The following is a 25,938-nucleotide window of genomic DNA, read 5'->3' as shown; positions in this document are numbered from 1 at the left end:
GTACAGTGCACATGCCTCGTCACTCGAACTGCGCGTACGAAATTGCATACTTTGGTATGCTGGCGCAGAACAAATTCTCTCGTAGAGGAAGAGGAAAGCGTCTCAACGCCTTGTAATTTCACATGGCCAGTAGTTTTGCGACGCTGAAGACGATGGAATAGTCCGCGACGCTGCGACCCGACCAGAACAACCCGAAATTCATACCCTGAAAAAGCGCTGAGCGCAGAGCTCCTAAATTTTGTCGTATGGAAACGGGACTTCGGGTCTCAAGGACACGAACATCTCCTCTCTCAGATAAAGCAATTCACTCAATGCGATATTCTACAATTTGACCTGGCCACGCCAAAATGCACTGCCATGTCGGATTCTCCCATCGGAAGTATAGAAACTTGTTTCCAAAAAATCAGCGTCTGGGTGCGAGGGAGTAAAGTCACTATCCTCAGCGAGCTGTCACGCTGCACCCAGACCACGCAACGCAAACTCGATCACTTCCTGGGGAAACTCTCCTTTGCGTCGAGCGTCGTCGTACCAGGCAGAACATTTACGCGGCGCTTATGGGATATCAACAAGAGGTTTAGCCGCACCAAGCCCTATTTCCGTATCACTCTGACAGGCGAGGCCAGGAAAGACATCCGCTGGTGGCAGCTTCTGATCCAGCACTGGAACGGGAAGGCATTCCTCCTCTATAACAGCAGTACATCGTCGGCCGACCTTGGACTGTACACAGACGCTAGCGGCACTCTCGGCTGGGGCGCATTCTACGGCAAGGAGCAGCGCTGGATCCAGGGCAGTTGGACAAAGGAGCAAGAAGAAGAGAGCATCGGATACAAAGAGCTCTATGCCGTGGCAATGGCTTGCAGTACTTGGGGCCATCTGTGGTCCCAGCAACGTATAGTACTGCATTGCGAAAATCAGTCCGTTGTCGAATGCCTGCAGTCAAGCTCCAGCAAGTCACCAGGCATGATGTCACTGCTGCGTGCATTGTTCTTCGTTTGTGCAACTCACAGCTTCACCATTACTGCCAAATATGTACCTGGGCATCTGAATTCTATCGCCGATGCTCTGTCTCGTTTCAACCTGCAGGCATTCCAGCAGCTGGCACCATCGGCAAAGCAACCCCCGGACACTGCAATCCGCCTCCCTCTTCTGGACTGATGCGGGAGGTCGCCGACCTGGCAGCCATGGCAATCGCCCCGACAACACGGCGCACGTACACCACTGGCGAAAGGAAATTTACGCAATTCTGTGCGTTGCAGAGATGGACGCCCATGCCGGCTACAGACACGATGCTCAGCTGCTTCGCAGCACACCTCACACAATCGGTTCAACCACAGACAATTCATGTCTACATGGCCGCAGTACGCAACATGCATCTCGAAGCCGGATTCCGCGATCCAACGATGAACGCATTGCTGCTGCCACGTGTTATGCGAGGTATCAAGAGGACGGCGACTGACCCGGCAATCCAGCGCACTCGCCTCCCAATCACCATTGATTTGCTGCGGAAGCTCCTCAACCAACTCAGCCTGGACCAACGGCGTCACCAGCAGGACAAGTGCATGCTCAAGGCGGCAATGGTGCTCGCCTTCTTCGGATTTCTCCGATGCGCTGAATTTACTGCGCCTCCAGCCGGGTTTGACCCTGCCACTCATGCCACGCGCCAGGATGTGACTCTGGATGTCACTCAAGGACGCACATATATCCGCTTCCACATCAAGCAATCGAAGACGGACCAAATCCGTCAGGGCCATGCAGTGATAATCGGTAGTACCACTTCACAACCTTGCCCGGTTGCCGCCCTCCTGGCATATTTTACAGTCTGTCCGTCTGACGCCGCTGACGCACTCTTCCGCTACCGCTCTGGGAGACCGCTGACCAGGCAGGCACTGACAGAAGAGCTCCGACAGCTTCTCCCACTCACGGGAACACCCAATTCACGCGATTACGCTGGTCATTCGTTCCGCATCGGTGCCGCCACAACTGCAGCCATGGCGGGTACCCCTGACTGGCTAATCAGGGCAATGGGCCGATGGAGAAGCGACAGTGTCTTGCGCTACATCAGGACAACCGACACAGACATGGCGCAGCTGACCCAAAAGCTGTCAGAGGTACAAGCGCATCACAGAACGCATGGAGGTATGTAAGAACCCGCCACGCGGGCACGCAACTCGCACCCATGCACGTACCCACACGGCTGACCGTTTGGAACAGCACAGCAACTTGCTCTGCTAGGATTGTGCTGACAAACTGCGCTGATAGCAACAACAGTGTCATTCACGTGCATTGCAATGTGTCACAACTTAGCATGGAGGCTGGGCAACCATGGGCCAGCTATCTCCTCTCATCTGGCAATTATCACGGCCTTCGGCCATCACACTCATACTCCCACACTCCTGCCTCCTAACGGGCATTGCACTTCGTGCGTGGACCGTCCACACTCCGTCCATTTCATGGGCTGCACTTTGTGCGTGGACATACATACACACTATCATACAGGCCGTCCACACTCCGCCCAGTTCATGGGTGCCCATTTTATGGGCTGCACCTCGTGCGTGGACTATCCTACATGAATATCACATGCCAGATTCGGTTGCCCAGCACTCCATAAATCCTCCAAGTGATGTGTGCTCTCCACTGGTCTGCAATAGCGAGTGCATGCGTGTTAATCTGACATTTTCTCACCTTTCTGCCCGTTCGCAGCTCAGAAAATGACAATGACCATCCTCATCTTCTTGTGTAGCTGGACATAGACAAGTGCACCAAGAAAAAGAGCCACATTTCTCTAAAGAACTCGCCCAGGGCTGCTGAAAACTGAAAAATAACCTATCTCACAGTTTGGGGCTTTTTACCCGTGAATCTTCAATTTGCGACTAAACAAACTATTCACAGCAGTGCCAAATTTTCTGGGTCACTGAATGTGGATGCCAGCGCCCTACAAGCAAACCTAAAATCAAATCAATGCGACCACTGACATTACAGCTGGGTCATATTGTAGAGAGGTCCATTAAAATTCAAAGGTCAGCACAAATGGTCAAATTCCGACATTTTCTCACCTTTCTGCCCGTTCGCTGGTCAGAAATTGACAATGACCATCCTCCTCTCCTTGTGTAGCTGGACGTAGACAAGTCCACCAAGAAAAAGAGCCACATTTCTCTTAATAACTCGCCCAGGGCTGCTGAAAGCTGAAAAATAACCTATCTGACACTTTGGGGCTTTTTACCCGTGAATCTTCACTTTGCGACTAAACTTTTCACAGCAGTGCCAAATTTTCTGGGTCACTGAATGTGGTTGCCCGCGCCCTACAAGGAAACCAAAAATCAAAATCAATGCGACCACTGACATTACAGCTGGGTCATGTTATAGAGAGCTACATTGAAATTCAAATGTCAGCACAAATGGTCAAAATCCAACATTTTCTCACCTTTCTGCCCGTTCGCAGCTCAGAAACAGACAATCACCATCCTCATCTCTTTGTGTAGCTGGATATAGACAAGTGCACCAAGAAAAAGAGCCGCATTTCTCTAAAGAACTCGCCCAGGGCTGCTGAAAGCTGAAAAATAACCTATCTCACAGTTTGGGTCTTTTTACCGGTGAATCTTCACTTTGCGACTAAACTATTCACAGCAGTGCCAAATTTTCTGGGTAACTGAATGTGGGTGCCAGCGCCTTACAAGCAAACCTAAAATCAAATCAATCCGACCACTGACATTACAGCTGGGCCATGTGATAGAGAGGTACATTGAAATTGAAAGGTCAGCACAAATGGTCAAATTCCGACATTTTCTCACCTTTCTGCCCGTTCGCTGGTCAGAAATTGACAATGACCATCCTCCTCTCCTTGTGTAGCTGGACGTAGACAAGTCCACCAAGAAAAAGAGCCACATTTCTCTTAATAACTCGCCCAGGGCTGCTGAAAGCTGAAAAATAACCTATCTGACACTTTGGGGCTTTTTACCCGTGAATCTTCACTTTGCGACTAAACTTTTCACAGCAGTGCCAAATTTTCTGGGTCACTGAATGTGGTTGCCCGCGCCCTACAAGGAAACCAAAAATCAAAATCAATGCGACCACTGACATATCAGCTGGGTCATGTTATAGAGAGCTACATTGAAATTCAAATGTCAGCACAAATGGTCAAAATCCAACATTTTCTCACCTTTCTGCCCGTTCGCAGCTCAGAAACAGACAATCACCATCCTCATCTCTTTGTGTAGCTGGATATAGACAAGTGCACCAAGAAAAAGAGCCACATTTCTCTAAAGAACTCACCCAGGGCTGCTGAAAGCTGAAAAATAACCTATCTCACAGTTTGGGTCTTTTTACCGGTGAATCTTCACTTTGCGACTAAACTATTCACAGCAGTGCCAAATTTTCTGGGTAACTGAATGTGGGTGCCAGCGCCTTACAAGCAAACCTAAAATCAAATCAATCCGACCACTGACATTACAGCTGGGCCATGTTATAGAGAGGTACATTGAAATTGAAAGGTCAGCACAAATGGTCAAAATCCGACATTTTCTCACCTTTCTGCCCGTTCGAAGCTCAGGAAACGACAAAGACCATCCTCATCTCCTTGTGTAGCTGGACATAGACAAGTGCATAAGAAAAAGAGCCACATATCTCTAAAGAACTCGCCCAGGGCTGCTGAATGTTGAAAAATAACCTATCTGACACTTTGGGGCTTTTTACCCGTGAATCTTCACTTTGCGACTAAACTATTCACAGCAGTGCCAAATTTTCTGGGTCACTGAATGTGGGTGCCAGCGCCCTACAAGCAAACCAAAAATCAAATCAATGCGACCACTGACATTACAGCTGGGTCATGCTATAGAGAGGTACATTGAAATTCAAAGGTCAGCACAAATGGTCAAAATCCGACATTTTCTCACCTTTCTGCCCATTCGCAGCTCAGAAACAGAGAATGACCATCCTCATTTCCTTGTGTAGCTGGACATAGACAAGTACACCAAGAAAAAGAGACATATTTCTCTAAAGAAGTCGCCCAGGGCTGCTGAAAGCTGAAAAATAACCTATCTGACACTTTGGGGCATTTTACCCGTGAATCTTCACTTTGCGACTAAACTATTCACAGCAGTGCCAAAGTATTCTGGGTCACTGAATGTGGGTGCCAGCGCCTTACAAGCAAACCAAAAATCAAATCAATGCGACCACTGACATTACAGCGGGGTCATGTTATAGAGAGGTATATTGAAATTCAAATGTCAGCACAAATGGTAAAAATCCGACATTTTCTCACCTTTCTGCCCGTTTGCAGCTCAGAAACAGACAATGACTATCCTCATCTCCTTGTGTAGCTGGATATAGACAAGTGCACCAAGAACAAGAGCCACATTTCTCTAAAGAACTCGCCCAGGGCTGCTGAAAGCTGAAATAACCTATCTCACAGTTTGAGGCTTTTTACCCGTGAATCTTCACTTTGCGACTAAACTATTCACAGCAGTGCCAAATTTTCGGGTCAATGAATATGGGTGCCAGCGCTCTACAAGCAAACCAAAAATGAAATCAATGCAACGACTGACATTACAGCTGGGTCATGTCATAGAGAGGTACATTGAAATCGAATGGTCAGCACAAATGATCAAAATCCGACATTTTCTCACCTTTCTGCCCGTTCGCAGCTCAGAAAACGACAATGACCATCCTCATCTCCTTGTGTACCTGGACATAGACAAGTGCACCAAGAGAAAGAGCCACATTTCTCTAAAGAACTCGCCCAAGGCTGCTGGAAGCTGAAAATAACGGCAGGGTCAAATTTCTTGGGGCACTGCCTACGGGTGAAAGCCATAGTCAGCAATCGCATGTCATCACGTACATTGAAAATCAACATAATTTTGCGAATCGCCTTTTTTTTCAGGATCACTTTTCAACGAAGACGAAGCAAAGTCGGCCGAACGAAGCCTAGAGGAAGAAAATCACCCTCTCCACTTCACCATCACGATACTGACATAGATACGAGATGAAACAACTAAAAAATCCACAAGAAAACTGTACGGCGACTTTGGTCTGACTTTGGTCTGAGAATTTCTATCACAATCAAAAATGTACGAGGAGCACTCAAAAATAAGCCACAGACGTACCTTTATCGCTCTCTACTCCTTTTTCAAGGCACAAAAGTCGACTCTCCACTTTCAAACCAGGAACTAGACATACCAGTGGTCCTTTTCAGCTGCTCCACGAGCGCAGGAAATGATCGCCAAGGGGTGCAGAGCAGCATCCATTCCAGAAAAAAGAGCTAAAATACGAGTGAGACTGCATGCCTGAGTACATGAGTACATGTATGAGTACATGCAGAAAATAGTCAATTTCAGCGTTTCTGCTCCAAACAGCAACTAGCTTCGACTAGAAACAAAGATTACACCAAAGGATCAAACAACAACCATTTTCTGCAGTTTTTTGCAGATGGCTTCCTTGTGCTTGGCCCAGCACGCCAAAAATCACACCTCGGAGGAGTACAAAAATTACAACTCTCAGATGTCCTCGATTGCCGGGCCTCCTAGCAAACCAAAAATCTAAGCAATTCCAGCACCCACATTGCAGCTGGGCACATTTACCCACAGGTACATTGAAATGAACAGGTGTGCACAAATGGTCAAAAATTCACCATTTCTCACCTTTCCGACTATTCACAGCTGCAACATGGACAGTGACCACCGTGAATTCCTACTATAGTCACACAACGGGTAGTGCACGACAGAAATGACACACATTGTCATAAACGACCTGCCCAGGGCTCCTGAACCCTGTAATTCATCTATCTCCAAGTTTGGGGCATTTTGCCCGTACATCCGGAGCTGGAACTCAAGCCAGCTACGGCAGGGTCAAATTTCCTGGGGCACTGCCTACGAGTGCAAGCGGCCTACTAGTAAACCAAAAATCTAAGCAATTCCAGCACCCACATACCAGCTGGGCCCATTTACCCACAGGTACATTGAAATGAACAGGTGTGCACAAATCGTCAAAAATCACCATTTCTCACCTTTCCGACTATTCACAGCTGCAACATGGACAGTGACCACTGTGAATTCCTGCAGTAGGCACACAACGGATAGTGCGCGACAGAAATGACACACATTGTCATAAACGACCTGCCCTTGGCTCCTGAACACTGAAAATCACATATCCCATATTTTAGGACATTTTGCCCATATATCCGGAGCTGGAACTCAAGCCAGTTACGGCAGGGTCAAATTTCCTGAGGCACTGCCTACGAGTGCAACCGGCCTACTAGCAAACCAAAAATTTAAGCAATTCCAGCACCCACATTGCAGCTGGGCCCATTTACCCACAGGTACATTGAAATGAACAGGTGTGCACAAATGGTCAAAATTTCACCATTTCTCACCTTTCCGACTATTACCAGCTGCAACATGGACAATGACCACTGTGAATTCCTGGAGTAGGCACACAACGGGTAGTGCGCGACAGAAATGACTAACGTTGTCATAAACAACCTGCCCCGGGCTCCTGAACCCTGAAAATCACATATCTCCTATCTTAGGACATTTTGCCCATACATCCGGAGCTGGAACTCAAGCCAGTTACGGCAGGGTCAAATTTCCTGGGGCACTGCCCACAAGTGCAAGCGGTCTACTAGCAAACCAAAAATCTAAGTAATTTTATCACCCACATTGCAGCTGGGCCCATTTACCCACAGGTACATTGAAATGAACAGGTGTGCACAAATCGTCAAAAATTCACCATTTCTCCCCTTTCCGACTATTCACAGCTGCAACATGGACAGTGACCACCGTGAATTCCTGTCATAGGAACACAACGGGTAGTCCACAACAGAAATGACACACATTGCCATAAACGACCTGCCGAGGGCTCCTGAACCCTGCAAATCACCTATCTCCAAATTTGTGACATTTTGCCCGTACATCCGGAGCTGGAACTCAAGCCAGTTACGGCAGGGTCAAATTTCCTGGGGCACTGCCTACGAGTGCAAGCGGCCTACTTGCAAACCAAACATCTAAGCAATTCCAGCACCCACATTGCAGCTGGGCCCATTTACTCACAGGTACATTGAAAAGAACAGTTGTGCACAAATGGTCAAAAATTCACCATTTCTCACCTTTCTGGCTATTCACAGCTGCAACATGGACAGTGACCACCGTGAATTCCTGCAATAGGCACACAAAGCGTAGTGCTTACAAGAAATGACACACATCGTCATAAACGACCCGCCCAGGGCTGCTGAAAGCTGAAAATAACATACACCTAGTTTGGGGCATTTTGCCCGTACATCCGGAGCTGGAACTCAAGCCAGTTACGGCAGGGTCAAATTTCCTGGGGCATTGCCTACGAGTGCAAGCAGCCTACTTGCAAACCAAACATGTAAGCAATTCCAGCACCCACATTGCAGCTGGGCCCATTTACCCACAGGTACATTGAAATGAACAGGTGTGCACAAATGGTCAAAAATTCACCATTTCTCACCTTTCCGACTATTCACAGCTGCAACATGGACAGTGACCACCGTGAATTCCTGCAATAGGCACACAAAGCGTAGTGAAACGACAGAAATGACACACATTGTCGTAAACGACCTGCCCAGGGCTCCTGAACCCTGTAATCCACCTATCTCCAAGTTTGGGGCATATTGCCCGTACATCCGCAGCTGGAACTCAAGCCAGTTACGGCAGGGTCAAATTTCCTTTGGCACTGCCTACGAGTGCAACCGGCCTACTAGCAAACCAAAAATCTAAGCAATTCCAGCACCCACATTGCAGCTGGGCACATTTACCCACAGGTACATTGAAATGAACAGGTGTGCACAAATGGTCAAAAATTCACCATTTCTCACCTTTCCGACTATTCACAGCTGCAACATGGACAGTGACCACCGTGAATTCCTGCAATACGCACACAAAGGGTAGTGCACGACAGCAATGACACAGGTGTCAATGTCGACCTGCCCAGGGCTGCTGAACCCTGAAAATTTCGGGCTTTTTGCCCGTACATTCGGACTTGGAACTCAGGCCAGTTACAGGAAGGTCAAATTTTCTGGGGCACTGCCTACGAGTACAAGCCGCCTACTAGCAAACCAAAAATCTAAACAATTCCTGCACCCATATTGCAGCTGGCCCTATTTCCCCACAGGTACATTGAAAAGAACAGGTGCACACAAATGGTCAAAAGTTCAACATTTCTCACCTTTCCGACTATTCCCAGCTGCAACATGGACAGTGACCGTCACGAATAGCTGCAATAGGCACACAAAGGGTAATGCACAACAGAAATGACACACATTGTCATAAACGACCTGCCCAGGGCTGCTGAACCCTGATAATATCCTATCTCCAAGTTTGGGGCTTTTTGTCCGTGCTTCCGGACTTGGGACTCAAGCCAGTTACAGCAGGGTCAAATATCCTGGGCAACTTCACACAAGTGCAAGCGGCTTACTAACATACCAAAAATCTAAGCAATTCTTGCACTCACATTGCAGCTGGGCTCATTTACACACACGTACATTGAAAGGAACAGTTGCGCACCAACAGTCAAAAATTCACCATTTCTCACCTTTCCGACTATTCACATGTGCAACACGGACAGTGAGCACCGTGAATTCCTGAAATAGCCACACAAAGGGTAGTGCACAACAGAAATGACACACATTGTTATAAATGACCTGCCCAGGGTGGCTTAAAACTGAAAATAACCTACCTCTAAGTTTGGGTTTTTTGCCCGTGCTTCCGCACTTGGAGCTCAAGGCAATCAAAGCAGGGTCAACCACCGTGAATTCTTGCAATTATGCTAACATGTCGGCCGGTGTTGAGGAAGGCCGTGGCGGACAGAAGTTGTGGCGAAGAGCCAAACAAATATGCAATCTTTCTAAGCCCGGCGCTCCGATTCCCGATCTGTGAAATGGACTTTGACGGCTACACGTGGTGTAGAGAAGGCCGCCTTGCTAGCTCGCCTCTTCTCTCAATATTCTTCACCACCTTCTTAGCCAACACACTGCATACGGCTAGCCAATGTCACGGTTGCGGAGTCATTCGAATTTCAATAATTTTAGAAGTACAATTAGTGTTCTTTGGACCCTATCAAGCGAGAGAACTGCATCTCACCTCGAAATTTGGTGTGTTCCACCAAATTTGGACCCATTTGCCGTGAAATTGCCCGTCACGCCTCAAATGACGTGCGCAGCTAATAGAGAGGCTAAGCTGCACATTATTTTGAGGTGACGCAAAAGTTGAGCTCACAGTATTTGGCTCGAGCGTCGAAAAACGACGCGAATGACCTGCAGCTCACTTCGAAAATTGGAGTTTTATCCGTCCGACCAGTCAAAAATCTACGACTATCCGTCGATCAGTAAACCCATCATATCTCAGTCATTTCTTGACCAAATTCCACGGGGTCTATCGCCGTTAGAAAACACCATGCTATCGTCTCGAACAATCGCCGAAGAGCTACGACGCTCCCTTGCAACGAAATTGTCTGCCGAAAGTAAATTCACGGAAATTGCGATTTTTCTGCGCTCGTGAACATTTCAAAGTCAGATTTTTCTTTTTTTGCATGACAGTTACGTCACCAAGCACATGCTCATGACGTAAAACCAAAAAAGTGTTCCGTACACAAAAATTCAAAGTCCAGCGATGGAGGAGAGTGAAATGGCGAGACAATTTGGATTCTGCCCGCAGATCTGGCGCTGGGGCAAGTTTGGCAAGTGGCGGCGCTTGACTTGTGGCTTTATAGATGTTGAATGTGGGCTCTGTGCATTCGTCGCGGAAGGACCTTTCCAGAAAGCATAAGATCCTGGAATTCGGCCAATGGAGACTAAAGTTATGATAATTTGAAGGTAAAAATAATTATTAATATGTCGTGAAATTGCAATTTTGGCCTTCGCAGCGATTTTGTCGGACGGATAAGGGTTAAAGGGGAAGTTAAGGCTAAAATCAAAATTTCACCAGTTGTAGTCTTTGGGGTGCTGAGTCGAATGGTCTTGGTCCGAGGAAGCTGAGACGCTCCCTTCCTACTTTATTCACAATCGAACTCGCGCACTTCCACCGAAACTGGGTGACTGCGCCCTACTAGATGGGGATTTGTATGCAAAATTTCACTAAAAGCGCCATTTCGTTCTTATAAAAGCACGGATGACCGCGATTGGCCCATATGTTAGAGTCTTTTGGACGCTGAGTCGACTGGTTTTGGTCCGAGAATGCTGCAATGCAGTGTTCCTCCTTTATTCCCAATCGAACATGGTTGAACAAGAGGTCACGTGCTCCTGCGTACACCAGTCACCTGGTCGCCGTGCCAGCCTAGCACCTGCAGGGTACAACTTACAGCCTGTTTGGACCTTTTTTGGGTGCACTCCTGTCACTCTAGTTGAACTAGAGTTGAACCTTGGTGTGAAAGTTGTCATCATGTCATCTTTTTTAGCCAAATTTGACGTGAAATTGCCCGTTACATCGGAAACAACGGTTAACCTCTTCAGCACGGCAGGGGTTTGTACCCGGCCCGCGGGCCGTTTTTCATTAAATTTCACTTTTTTCTAAAATTCGATTCTAGCTTGTGAATTTCACCTAACAATGTGCATTTATCATTGTGATGACTTATTTCAGCAGTAAAGTCAGTGTGAACATACCCTATTGCACAGATTTCAATGCAAATCAGCGCAGCAAATTTACGTATTTCCAGCACATCTATAAAAGCAGGACAGCTATTACAGGGTTTACTGCATGCAGTATCGCTTCTAGCTACAGGTATCAACAACTGCTAGTCAGAATGATAAAATATATAATGTATACTCATGGTTCACCCTCTATATGTACATATTTACATCGGTTTAGGACAAACTACATGTCCGCAAACTCGAACAAATTTGCGTTTAGGAACCACTCGGCAATTGTGGAACAGCTATTTTCCTCGGTGCGATGTCTCGAAGCACTCAAGGCAATACCCTGGGTTCTTCGGGCAATCAGCACACATCTGCCGCACATCTCGGCGTTTCCCGTTGGCATAGCAGAACACACACATCTTCTGCAGCTTCTCCTTCTTGGCAGTCGCTGGGATGAGCCGTAGAAAGTGAGTGTCGAGTGGCTTTGCGGTACCGGCTGCAGCAGCCACAGCTGTGGTGTGCTCTGTGATTTCCAACTTGCCCTCTGCTATCAAACTCTTGATGGCTGCTTTCACCAAGTCATAATGCGACATCTTCACCTTCATCTTGTGCAGATAGTATGCGTTTAGCAGGGCCTGCTCCATCAGGTGCGTGGCCAGTTTTTTATACCATTTTCTGGTTTTCCGAGCAGCGGTGTACACCGAAATCATCCCGTCGTTTTTGTCCACACCACCCATCTTCTTATTGTAATCCTGCACCAAATCAAGCTTCCGTACCGGCCGGCGCTGGAGATCGCGCTTGCCAGTTGCACTGACCGTGGCTGTGTGGAGCGTGGAGAGGAAATGTACCTCTTTCGTGTCATGTAGCTTGATGAAAATCATGCCACCGCCACAGCGATACAGGAACTGGCCTTTCTGGAGGCCCTTGTGCTTTGCCACCTGCTTTGGAAGGCCAGTCCTGTTCTTGCGAACAGTGCCGCAGACGCCGGTGTTGTGCTCAGCCAAGTGAGTAGCAAGTGGCACGCTGGAGTACCAGTTGTCAACGAAGAGCTTGTAGCCCTTGCCGAGTAGCGGGTCCATCAGCTTGTCGACAACGGCACCAGGCACTCCAAGCTTCTTCACCGTGTCCGGGCTGAAAGTGTCGTTGTCTTTGCCCGTGTAAATGATAAAATTGTGGAGATAACCGCTGTCCTCACACAGGGCGTATATCTTCATTCCGAACCGTGCTCGTTTCGATGGAACGTACTGGCGGAATGAAATACAGCCCTTCCATGCCACCAGCTCCTCGTCAATGCACACCCACTCCTTCGGCACATACACTTGCTGAAAACGGTTTTGGAGGAAAGTCACCAAGGGCCGGATCTTGGTCAATTTGTCAGATTCGTCAACTTCATCGTTGTTGGCAAAGTGAAGGAAATTGAGAATTGATGTAAAACGCTCGCGGCTCATGGTGCGGTTGTAGAATGGTGTGGCTATCACAGGGTCAGTTGCCCAGTACTGGTCAATCTCCGGCTTGTTGACAATGCCCATGTTGAGGTAGAGTCCCAGGAAAACTTTCATCTCTCCAACAACAACTGGCTTCCACGAGCGGGCAAAACTGCGAGCCGGCAGAGTATGCAGGTTGGCATCAATAAATGCGCGTGCATAGCGATTGGTTTCCGTCACAAGATACTCAAAGAAATCTTCGTTGAAGAACAATTTCAGGTAGTCAAGTGGAGTTGGATCGTCTGGAAGCGGCATTTGGAGACCGGAGTTGCCAGTGAATGGCAGTGCGGTAGGTGCAATACTCTGCTTCACCCATATGCCTGGATGCATGTAATCACAATGTGCAGAAATTGTGTATTTCAGTATCAATTCACATATCTGTTGCATATTTATTTGTACTGCAGTACTTGGTGTCCATAACATCAACAGTGACATGCTAGAACGGGCACAAAAATATCTGCAATTCAAAATACCACTAAGTTAGCCCACCTTTGCAAAAATATAGTCAACAGCATGCAACAATGCATGAATATTTGAAATTTCAAAATTCAAAATTAGTGAAATTTTCAAATTGTAAATGCACCACCCAACTCACCTTCGCTTCCATCGTCACCTGCAGCTAGAACCTCGACAGCTTCCACATGCGACTTCAAGGACATGGCCTCGTCGCCAGCACTGGTGTCCTCCGTACCACCTGTTGCTGCTGCTTCCGTGCTCTCCATCCCCTCAACATCGTCAGCAGCATCGCCAATTTCTGGCGACGCACTTCGTTCAGGAGATGAAGACACAGACTCATCTGCCGACGAAAAATCGCTGTCAGAGACAGTTGGCTCATTATCGCTATCCAAACTCAGCGTGACCTGCTCTAAAACTTGGTCGATCTCCTCTGCGCTGTATCTACGTCGTGCCATGGTTGAAAATGTCAACAAATTGTCAACAAATTTATTTCTAATTTATTTCCGCACTGCGCGACCTACTCTTGCCGTGATACGTGGCGAACTCCACGTGTACTTGTCGTGATACGTCTCCTGAACAGGCCTAGCTCCGCGTGACCACGGTACAGGCCTGGTACTACTACACGGAAGCCAAAACAACTGTACGACGTGATGTAGATCGTATCACGTATATGTACGTGATCCGTGGACCGGTAGCATCCAGGATCACGTACATTTACGTGATGCGTGCTAAAGAGGTTAAGATGCACGTTATTTACGATATGACGCGAAAGGTCAGCTCGCGTTATTTGGCACGCGCGTTGGAAAACAACACGAGTGTCCTGCAGCTAGCGTCGAAAATTGGAGTTTTACGCCAGATTTGACGTGAAATTGTGCGTCACGTCAGACATGATGCGAAAGTTCAGCTCGCGTTATTTGGCACGAGCGTCGAAAAACAACGCGAGTGACCTGCAGCTCAAGTCGAAATTTGGAGTTCTACGCCAAATTTGACGTGTAATAGCGCGTCACGTCGGAAATACCGTGCATCTTAGCCTCTCTATTATAGCTAATGCCTACTTTCGACGTGAGTGGTAGCTCTCTCGCGTTGTTTTCTAACGCGCGAGCCAAATATCGCGATAGGAACTTTCGCGTCACGTCGAAAATAGCGTGCAGCTTAACCTCTCTAGCGTGCCGAGTGTCTCAGCTTGCACTCACCGTACTGTCACTCCTTTACTTCTCCTGTCTCCTAATAACGGAGCTGTGAGCTTCAGCTGCGATTGAGAGAGGGATGGCGTCGCGTCGGTGACCATTCTGAGAGCAATGTGTAAACAACACCGAAAATCGCAAAGAAACAAAAATAATAATAATGGATATGTCTGGCGGGCCAAGTAAACGCTGCAGCAGATGCATCACACTCTACAAGAATTCCCATCAGCTTTCCTGGCAAACTGAATAAGCAGCTGGTGTTCGCAAGATGAGACGCTTTCACGGCTTACCCGAAAGAGAGAGAGAGAGACCAAGTCTTTGCGTTCGTCACTGAAGTAAAGACGAAACGAGTTTCCTATCATCCTTGTGACCTTGCCATGTTCCGAAGAACCTGCTGCATGCACCGTTCTTGTACTGGCACAGTGGCTAACGACGTCATTGCCATTCCGTTACCAGGTTACCTCCGGATCAATCGGAGTGATGCCTACAGAGTACAGTAGCTGCTCACACTCACAGTCACACATGTCATTGTGTGGTTTCAGGTGCAGCGACTTGCGCGTAGAATCTACTACTGTACTTTTGCCTCTCCTGAAACCATGGAAACTGCCCCCAATCCCTCGGACCCGTCTGAAGGTGATGACGCTGCCATGGATGCGGCTGAGAAGAATGATAATTATTATGGATCGTGAGTTGTTTGAGGTTGTGACGGAAGACGCACTAAATTTTGCGGAAGCAGAGACGTTTGATAAGCCAAATCTGGCCATCATTGCTGATGTGCTATTATTGGAGACTGTGCTTATATTACGGAGGATTAGCAAGACGAAATTCGCGTTCGCGTTCACTCTCCAAGGAAAGTCGAACAGTCAGTGACGGAATTCGCGTTATGAGAAGGATTAGCAAACAGAATTCGCACATGCGCATGACGTTGACACGACGGACATTGTGTACAGACAGTACAGCGTGGTAAATTTATGACTGCCCTGACACGAATCCGCGATTCGTGTTCCGACTACTTTTCCGAACGAAAAATGCGAAAGTTCGCTATCCAGTTCGCGAACTGAAAAATGTTTGCGAACGCGAACGCGAATTTCGTCTTGCTAATCCTCCGTATTAGAGATAATACGGTATGTAGGTTATTTGCACAGCACACAAAATAGCGATTCTAAGGATGCAGCAAATTTCGTGATTTGGCCCAAATCTGCAATTTTCTGCCAATAATTCCGCAAGCTCCTGGCAAGTTCGGCACTTTTCGCCGCATTTTGTTGTTGTTTTCTGCCGCAATTTATTGCGCCCGTTTTCGAGAATTTGTCGGCAAATTCCCACAGGGATAGTTTATTGAGCAGGAGTGGTGGTTTGTGCCGGTTTACCGATTGCAAGGTTCGACGTGCTTCTCGTGTGCTTCGGATAGGCCCCGTGTAATATGCCGGCATTTTTTTTAGCATTTTCGGTACAATCCGCAAACCCAGCAATTATTTGGGCTGCTGATGCAGCATTTTGGGGGAAACGGAGCACTTGGCCGTTGTGTATCAAGATTGAGAGAAGAAAAACTTCCCAAACAAGAACGTCACTTCCGCATTCCGTGGGTTAGCTTCTTGTTGAGTAGTTTATGAATTGTTTCCCATGGCAACTCGAGCAAGCCTCTTAGTTAAGTCTTATTGAGTATTTTCTGACTCCCTGGTTTTGACGGCGTGTGCTGAGGATTACAAAAAAGTGAGCATTTCCGAGCATTTTCGGCAAGGTATGGGAGCATTTTCGGCAAGGTTTACGAGAATTTCCCAAAAGCATTTTCGGCAAAGTTTCGGGCATATTACACCGGGGCCTAGCTTCGGACGGCAGTCCTCAGTCAGTCAAGTGTCGGCAGCGCGAGTTCCAACCTGAGGAGCAGCCATCTTTTTTTTCGGATATTACCGCCGACGTCGCAATATCCTAGTTTCGCAGGTGTGGCCGAGCAGTTTAGGAAGCCTAGCGTATGAGCTGCAAAGCGCGTGGCATGGTTTTTCTGTGAAAGCCGCCTTCCATTAATGCATTGTGCTGCTGTATTCCGTCCAGAGATCGAGATGCATGGATGTATCGAAGCTGTGGCGAGTTTTGATGAACTCGTCGACGTATCCATACTTGAGTCTTCAATAAACATAATTATATGTACGACTCATAACCGTATTGCATTAGTATTCCTTCTTCGAGAGCAGGTCACGACTGATTTTCGTTCCTTCGTGTGCTAGCGGACCCCTGCGTGGTTTGCGTTTTGATGAGCCAGCGATTGCGGCTCGGTCGATCGGGTCGAGGTGTGAAGATCTACGGACGTCTGTCCGAGCCGAATCTGCCGGCGCACTGCCTGCTGTTCGCGCAGTCTAGAATCTTCTGAGTAGATCTACGTCTAGTGCTACTAGTTTGAGTGTCCGTAGGCTAGGCTGCATCTAATGCTAGCAGACGAGCAATTACTTCCCAACCAGGTGATTGTCGTTGTCTGGTGGAATTCTCTAGCTCTGTACAGAAGTCACCGTGCCACGTGCTAACTACGTGTGAGTAGCTGATTGGCCCATTTCAAAGTTCACACCAGACCGCGATGTCCTTTTCCATGCATTAGCGAGTGCTTTACACGATGAAGCGGTTGTATTGTTACTGGTACAGTGGTAGACCACGCGGCTAGCACTGCTAGACTGCCACGGGCACAGTCCGTGCGCCAGACCCTGTTTTGGCCCGATTTTTATTTTCTGCGCGGGAACCATACATGCAGACGTTATGCAGGGAAAGATGACGACGCCGGTCAGTAAATTGTTGGTCGATTTGTTGCCTACCTCGAGGCCAGTCGGTGAAATGAAGGCTTCCTTCTTCAAGAAAATTTCTTGAAGAAGGAAGCCTTATATGTTGCCAGTCGTTAGTCGGATGCCACTCGTCTTCTAATCATCGTACTTGATGCAACCAGCGCAGTTGGATGGACGGGAGGCGAGGAATTTATCGTTTTCGATTTTCACCCTATTCTGGGTTGCCATTACATTGCAGCTGGCAGCACCACGAGGGAATTTTTTGCACAAGGGAGACTAGGTGAATTCAACTCCTCAGAGATATCGCCATGACAGGGTAAGGTTATTTTAGCCCTGAAATTGTGTACAAACCAACGGCACGAAATTATGGAAATATTTATTTTTTTGCAATAATTGCATGTTGGTTGAAAGAATGTAGCCATCTTTGTATTGTGGCATCCTGGCGGTGTATTTCGTAACTATACTGCATGACAATATTATTTATGAGAAATGGCAGCGATTGCAGCGATTGTGAACAATGTACAATCAACAGCATTGGCAAAATTGATGCAGAGCTGTATGGTACTTTAGTACAATTTGCCTGTATATTGGTATTTTACACACAATGCATGAAACAGAAGAGCAAAATTATTATTGACTTATCAATTTATAGTTAGGACATGAATATGAAACCCATGACCAATGCCAATGACCCAGGGCCTGTGCACCTGCATTCAAATATTAAAAAAATCCCTTGTGGCATAATCATGTACTCTGTGCATACACATGCTTGGGGGGCGATACTTGCTGCTTTAGGGCTGTGGAAATTGTGGTGCTATGCTGCTTGGTATGTGTGTGTGTGTGTATGTGTGCGTGTGTGTCTGTGTGTGTCTGTGTGTGTGTGTGTGTGTGTGTGTGTGTGTGCGTGTGCGTCTGTGTGTGCACACTTCACTTTCCGGCTGTGTATTGATGCCTATGTAGATATCACCATGATCAACAGGGTCAAACGCTTCCAGCGGACAACAGTGGATCACCTCATTTCTCCCACTGGAGTGGTCCTAGCTTGAAGTGATGTATGACTATCAATTCTATTGACTAGCCTTGAGGCATGTACCAAACGTCAGCATGTCTGTGATATCAATACATCACATTTACATTTGAAAGCTATATGCTGGAAGGCAGTCAAGTGGGCTTTTCGTCAAACACAACCCTACCAATGAAATGAAGGCAACGGGCAGAGACCACTAATGGTAGGGCCACACAAGGTGGCTGTGCCAGTGGGGAAGACCCAGCTCAACAAGGTGTTCTTGCAAGTTTGATCGGAACAGCACCCTGGTCCAAATCCTCAATATCAGTGAATCTTACTGGTCCATGTGGCTGCTGCCTTGACTCGTGATGCCTACGATTGGATGCAAGCTGCACGAAGTATGTTGCAAAGAAGAGTACAATGGATCTTGAACTTAGCACGAGAGGCGTGCACTTCGTTGATAACAGCAGAACCTTTGCATGACTATCATAGCACTCTCCTTATTGCAATATTTAGCCAATGCTCCATCTGTTGTAGCAGCTACCACACAACTACAAGTATGCATTCATTACCTGGCTGTCTTGTATAAACTTGTGAATGCAATCACGTGATGCTTTGTGCACATATGCTCCCATACTTTAGCGGATGTGCGCGTGTGTGTGTGTGTGCATGTTTATGGGTGTGTATGTTCGTGCACGTATGTACGTGTACATGTCTGTGCGTTTGCATGTACATGCAGACGTGTGTGGGTCTGTTGAAAAAAGCGCATGAACACGTGTCAATTCACGTGTGCATGTATGTACGGGTGTATGGTAAACGTATTCTTTGCTCCATGCGTCCGCCGTGAATGAAGGTACGAGACTTTATGTGTCATAGCAAGAGTACATAAACCAGAGTGTGCAACTCGGGATGGTTCCTGTGGGAGCGTAATTCGTGCACTACGTCATTTCTGACGGCATGGTAAGCCATAGGTACGGTGAAAAGTTGCGTAACCAGTCGCGGTGGTGCAGTTCACTGAGTTTGTCCTGATTTCGGTTTTTTGAGACGCATAGCCTGGTGACTTTACTTGTCGGTGGATGTACGCAGCGTACACAGTCACACAAAACACCGAAATCCTGAAACAGGACGTCTAAAAATCAAGCAAACTTGGCTGATTTCCGGGCTATGAAACATGAAAATTTGAGCTGTACGCAAGTCGCGGCTTGGCTGATCTCATCAGGGTGACGTAGTGCACGAACTGCGCTGTTTCAGATCTGATATGCACAGTTGCACACTCTGGTTTATGTACTCTTGGTCATAGCTTGTGGCGGTTGTTCTGTAAATAGTAGCACCGTATCCTGGCCATCCGCAGATGCAATTTTTTCACTTCAATTCTGCATTGGCTCTGGTGCTGTGTTTGTAGTGTCATCCTAGCCTCTCTGCATGAATTATTTATATTTCTTTCCCACCTCAGTACTGTATTTGGCTTGATATTGTTGCTGTTGTACATACAAGTATAGGCACATGCATTGATGTACGAGGGTTTGTGTTTGGAGCTCCAGCAACCTGTTGGGGTTCGTGTTGTCTGTAAATTCGTGGTCTACGGATACAATGGTCTGGCTGGTACATCGCAGAATACTAGGACCCCTTGAACGATTCTGTCGGTCGTTCATAAGTCCACCAATTGAAGACATGTGTGTGTCAAAATGTGTCAAAAATACAGTGTTGACGAAACGGTTGGTATCACCGCTGTCGGATTTTTTGCACAAGCCAAAATTGGAGGATACACTGTTGGCTAATATCTCTTTCTAATTAAATAAGCAGGAAATAGCGAAACCCTTGTACAAACCAACGGCACGAAATTATAGCATGTTCAACCAAAATATCAGCGACATAACGAAAACGCAAGCGACGAGCGAGAACTCAACTTCTCGTTATTTGTTGTCGCCACGGACAAAACTTAGGGCAGAGAACAACTATTAGGTTGGATTTCGACAACGATCTGAGACGAAGAACTCACGGGAGACGTAAACCAAAGGACGACGAAGGTGACGCCATTGAGTATTCGTCTCGCGATATCTTGAGAAAACTGCGAAATCTGGCAAATCTGGAAAATAAAAGTGCAACTTTTAGACGACTTTTTCTGAACTGGCGCACGGACTGGGCAAGGGCCGTTGGACGGCTTCCGAGAATCGTATGGTGTAAGGTCAAAGTAAGTTCACGCTCGAAGAATGCTAGCAGCTGCATCCGCTCGCCAGCGAGGCCGGGTTGAATCAACTTACTAACTAATATTACTTTTTCCTTGTAGATCAAGAACATGTTTCATTATTCGTTGTTGTTTGGAAGGAAGCACGTAATGTCCTTCTTCTCCGTTTGCTTTCTTTGAGGCTAACCCGAGACACTGTAAAGCCGGCCAGCATTTGATAGGTGTGTACAGAGCAAAGATAAGATGTAGTCGATAGGCTTATTTTTGAAGGATTCCGACTATCGTGTGCAGGTTTCTCAACTGGAGCGCCACGGGGAGCGAAGAAGGTAAATTTTGGCCTTCATCTCTTTCACCACGTGTTGTGTATTCCTCGCGAACCATCTTTGCGCTTTACAGGAACACTCCTGCCCGCATAACAACATGTGGCGTCTTCGTGTGGGTCCGCAGTAAATGTAAAACACTGTCCTGTGATGATTCAGCCCTGTCTTCTGTTGTCTTTCTCTTTTTCTTTGCAGCCAAGGAGTGTATCAAGAGGCTTGATGCGCATGCGCGGTGCGACGGCGGCACACTTCTGGCTGCATCTTTTTACATTTCCCAAGAGGTAAGAATTTCCTTTGTTGACTATCATTCTTATGTCGTAAGGGGATTCTGGTGTCCTAGTTGACCACCTTATTGAATCGTGAATAGGATGCACCTCCACTTTCTCCTTCACTCTTGCCAACTAGCAGTTCAACAAGCACACGATTATCTACTAACAAGCGTTATTTCTGTTGTTTTGTAGGAAAACATGTTGCTGTGTACCGCTAGCTATTGCGGACACTGGGATTGCCCTGCGGGTGCGCCACTCATATCACCTTGTCGGTCACAAACACCTGCTACGCTGTCGTACCGTCCGGATGTTTTGCGGCCAGAACCTTTGGAACTCCAGGTATCCATCGCTGGAAGGGGTGCTCTCCTTTCGTTCAGGTACAGTACCCATGTTGGATCAGTTTTACTACAATGCCTTTGTCCGTGTTTTCACTGCTCCTTCCTAGCTGCATTTTGCATTTCTGGCATCGACGCCAAAATATAATTAATAGGATCTGGGCCATGAACCTGTAGTTTTTTTATGAGTTTCCACTCAAACCTATCTATTTCCATTTGGGAAGACAGCACAGGATGTGCGCTCTTACAACTCACTTCGCACTGCTGGTATTGCCTCTCATAAAAAAAGAGATTTGTTCGATTATATCGTGGCGCTGTTTCAGAAACCTAGCGACGGTTTGTTGCTCCACCTTGGGACCTATCTGTCCATACAGCTTATGTAGGTCTTGTGTTGTGTGTGTGTGTGTGTGGGGGGGGGGGGGGTATGATTCCGCCTGCTATTGCTTGGTGTTTATGGTTCCGTATCTCCTGTCGTGGTCCTGGAAATCCGGTCGAATGACCAGGGCCGGCGCCCTCAGTGTGTACAGAACGTTGCATGCAGTGTATAATTATATTGTTCGTATGCGTACTCTCGGCTTCATGGCCAGCGTCCTGGGCCGCTTGACCTCCGACCAGATTTCCAGGTGCATGACAGTAGTTAGGATAATGACATAGATCAACCGAAATCAGGAGCCTGTAAAATGTGCTAAATGTTTGCTTTTTATCATTTTATGCTTTTCTTTATCTGCTTTTCATGAGTTTCCAATAATCGCTACTAAACTGACTAATTTCTAAACCTAATATCGAGAGTACCTATACTGTAATGTTGATGGATACTCCACTGAACAGTAATATCTTAATCTAAAAGCTAATTATTTTATAAACCAAGGTAATAAGTTTAAAATGCTGCTGATCTTCGGCAGAAATATAACCTGAACCTAAAACTACAATATACGCCAAGCAGTGAAGTAAATGCTGCTGATTTCCAGCAGATAGATTCGCTGGAGCTGACCTAATCCATACTAAATTTAGTTGCTAAAACTGCTATTCGAACTAACCATACAGTGAAGTTAATAAGAACTATGGCTAAAATTCCAATCAGAACTAATTGATTAACATAGGAATACTCATAAGAAGGAGGGAAACTTGGTAACTGCATGAGCTGTATGGGCAATAACTCCATGGCAATAGAATTTTTCGCCATCTCCCGAGATGGTCGTGAATCCTGGCTTCAAAGCAACCAATAGTGCAATGAAATTCTGCCAATTCAATGTTCGCCATGATCCATTGTGGTTGCGACATCCTGTGCTATCTCTCTTGTGTACTTTCCCTGTGGTTCACGTACTTTTGTGGATGACCTATTAGTTGCAGATGTCCTTTTCAGCTGGATGAGTGTAATGCTTGTTTGGTATCACATAATCCTAATGTTCTGCATTTCTCTCTTTGTTCCCTTCCAATGACCACATGGGCATGGGAGAGTGTATTCCAGGATGCAGGACTGCAATAACATGCTCTCTCAATGGTGGCCGTGTTTGTGAGCCATCTGTCACTCAGTGTGCACAGGTAGGCAGCTTCGTGGTGTATACGTGTTAGACTCGGTAGGCAGTCGGGAGTCAGGTATGCAGTCTAAATCCTGAAACAGTCGGACGGTATGCCCCTACAGCATCTATAGATAGTGTACTTACTCCGTTAACAAAAACTTCGTGATGGAATTTTGAGGGGCTGATTTGGGCACAAACTGCCGTGAAATGAGTCGCAATCACTTTCTTGGCCTTACCTGGTATGCCATGACAAAGGTAGGATGCAAGGAAAGCGACCTTTCACAACAAGCCGAGCGGAATCGATGGTTGCGTTGTGGAAACATAGGTGATGACAGTCATGGCGAGCAAAACTGAAATACCACTTCTCCGAGGGGATATTGCGCTGCTTGGCCTCTCTACCACTTTAGCACTGAGTAAGTTGGAGAGTGATAGAGAGCGATAAAACGGAGCAGCGAACCCACATAATGAGCGAGTGAACAAAGAGCTGCTCCGATCGCACGGCTCAATGTAAATAATTCTGAACTCAAGTTCTTGTTCAACCTGCGCAAAGCCCAGATTCGAATGCTGATGACCATGCATTCTTTCAGAAGTCTGCAGTCCAATGCCAGTCTCTTGGCTAAAGAAAGTCGACTGGACTTTCTAGCCGCTGCCGTTCAGTGCTGGTATCCATTAGAGAAAATAGAATCAGTTTGGCTGTGCCTTTACTCCTCGTTTCGCGGAGTTCTGGAGAGCGAAGATGAAACCAGGGAGTCATAAAATATTTTTCACGGCTCCGTGGTGGAAACGAGTAATCGCCATCGTGGCGGATCATGCAGCTTGAAAGCCAACTTACTTGAACGACGGCGACATCAAGGCCAGCGGAGTGTAATCAAAGAAGCCGAGGCAAGGCTGAAACGAGCTGAACAACGACTCGAGAGAGATGACGACTCGCGTACAGCAGATGACGACTCACGTGCAGCAGATGACGACAGTGACGCAGGTCAAAAATGAATCGAGCGAAAGCGACGCAAACTGAACTCTCTGCTCATTTCGCCAACAGTTTCTCTTGTAAAGACGCTGTACATAGGCTCAATCACCTTCGTCCAGTGATTGGCAGTTGATACAAACTGTTCTTGACCTGTTCTAAGCATTTTCATATCCATCAAAATCCATCACGAAGTTTTTGTTAACGGAGGAAGTAGTTGTATTCCCGGTATGCAGTCACTGTCCTACCCAATATTGTAGACAGCAAGCTGTTTCAGCCATAAAGGCCCCATCAGTATAGATAGTGTAGTTGGATTCCCAGTATGCAGTCACTGTCCTACTCAATGTTGTAGACAGCAAGTTGTTTCGGCAATATAGGCTATCTTCTTTTTTTCATTGCTTTTGGTGCGTGTTTGTGGCCGTGACGCCGAGACCTCAGGTCGCCAGAGTCATCAATGCCCCACCATCACTGCTGCGTCTCGGTGCAGCGCCTGCTCATTAGTTGTCACGTTTATCCTAGTCTCTGTACCATTGTCTTTACTTATCCTTTTCGAGCTGGTTATGTGAACATAGTAAAAAAAGAAAATAGAAAAAAGCCCCATCAGTACAGCTATGAGCTTTAAAATTATTATTATTATAAGCACTATCACAATGTAAGCGGTGATGCCTACTTCACTTGTGCCATTCAGGATGATGATAAAGAGAAAGACAAACAGAAAGCTCAGAATCTTGAAGAACAATGCTGCAGAGAACAATAGCTGTGATCGATAGGATGCGCTACAGAAAGGTGAAAATTACTAGTTCATTGATATAATAGCTGGTGAGCCAAGACAGAAAAGGCTGGCGCACCCTGAAGGCAACTTGCTAGGACCAAACTGTTCAAACCACTCCACACCGATTATTCAGAAATGAGCTTTAAAAGCAGATTAAAATCAAATTTTCACCAGTTGTAGTCTTCGGGGTGCCAAGTCGAATGGTCTTGATCCGAGGAAGCTAAGACGCTCCCTTCCTCCTTTATTCCCACTCGAACTCACCACTTCCACCGAAACTGGGTTACTGCACCCTATTAGATGGGAATTTGTATGCATTTTCACTAACAACGCCATTTTGTTCTTATATAAACGTAGATGACCGCGATAGACTCATATGTTGTAGTCTTTTGGATGCCGAGTCGATTGGTTTTGGGTCCAAGAAGGCCGCAGTGCAGCGCTCCGCCCTCATTCCCAATCGAACATGATTGAATAATCCATGTGCTCATGCATATTTGTTGCACATTTTTGACTCAACAGTATTCTGCTTATAACCGTAAGTGTTGGAAAAAACGGATAACTTCAGCCCTCACCATCGTCTACACGGATTTCAAAAGCGTCGACCTCCATTTTGAAAACATGGTGGCTGGCCGCGCTACCCGTAGGCGCACGTGCCCACCGCGTGTCTTAGCGCGAGCTTCGAGCTAAAGTCAGTAAAGATCATGTCGCCCACTCATTTTCCTGTGTTTCCCCATTTCTTCGAACTCGCTCAGCTTTTGCTTCAGCTTTTGCTTCGCTCGTGCTTCAGCTCCACGCTGTAGTCTGAGTTTAGTTCTCTTGTCTTCTTCCAGCAGAATACTGCAAACTCTACAGCACGTCGAGCTTCTCCTAGAAGAGTTTCTTTTGCGTCGAGGCAGACTGTCGATCGTTTCAGTCCTATCTTGCCGTCGTCTCATGAGCGCCCCGGAAAGCAACAGTATCTATTTTCTTGTCGTTCCATTTTCTGGCGAACTCATTCACCTACTACTTCTTCCTTTATGAAAGCTTCAGGTGGCTGAGTTCTCCCACTAGCGACAATCATGCCTTGGAAAAGAACAGGATATTCCTAAGGTATATACAGC

The 25,938-nt window shown here is 46.9% G+C and overlaps 2 long non-coding RNA genes across 2 annotated transcripts; one reads left to right on the top strand and one right to left on the bottom strand.

Annotated features, from left to right (window-relative positions):
• Positions 1 to 9,176: 9,176 nt before the first annotated feature.
• LOC135810993 (uncharacterized) lies at positions 9,177 to 14,801 on the bottom strand. Its single transcript, XR_010552482.1, has 3 exons — positions 14,715 to 14,801; positions 9,544 to 9,592; positions 9,177 to 9,226 (listed from the first exon to the last, which is right to left on the bottom strand). It is a non-coding gene; the product is annotated as an uncharacterized LOC135810993 (long non-coding RNA).
• Positions 14,802 to 20,775: 5,974 nt separating this feature from the next.
• LOC135810781 (uncharacterized) lies at positions 20,776 to 21,742 on the top strand. Its single transcript, XR_010552387.1, has 3 exons — positions 20,776 to 20,987; positions 21,177 to 21,262; positions 21,443 to 21,742. It is a non-coding gene; the product is annotated as an uncharacterized LOC135810781 (long non-coding RNA).
• Positions 21,743 to 25,938: the final 4,196 nt, after the last annotated feature.

This window comes from Sycon ciliatum, chromosome 2 (genome assembly GCF_964019385.1).
Source record: "Sycon ciliatum chromosome 2, ocSycCili1.1, whole genome shotgun sequence".
Lineage (NCBI taxonomy): Eukaryota > Metazoa > Porifera > Calcarea > Leucosolenida > Sycettidae > Sycon > Sycon ciliatum.
Note: the sequence above shows the minus strand (reverse complement) of the source record. Positions and strands in the feature narration are given on the sequence as shown.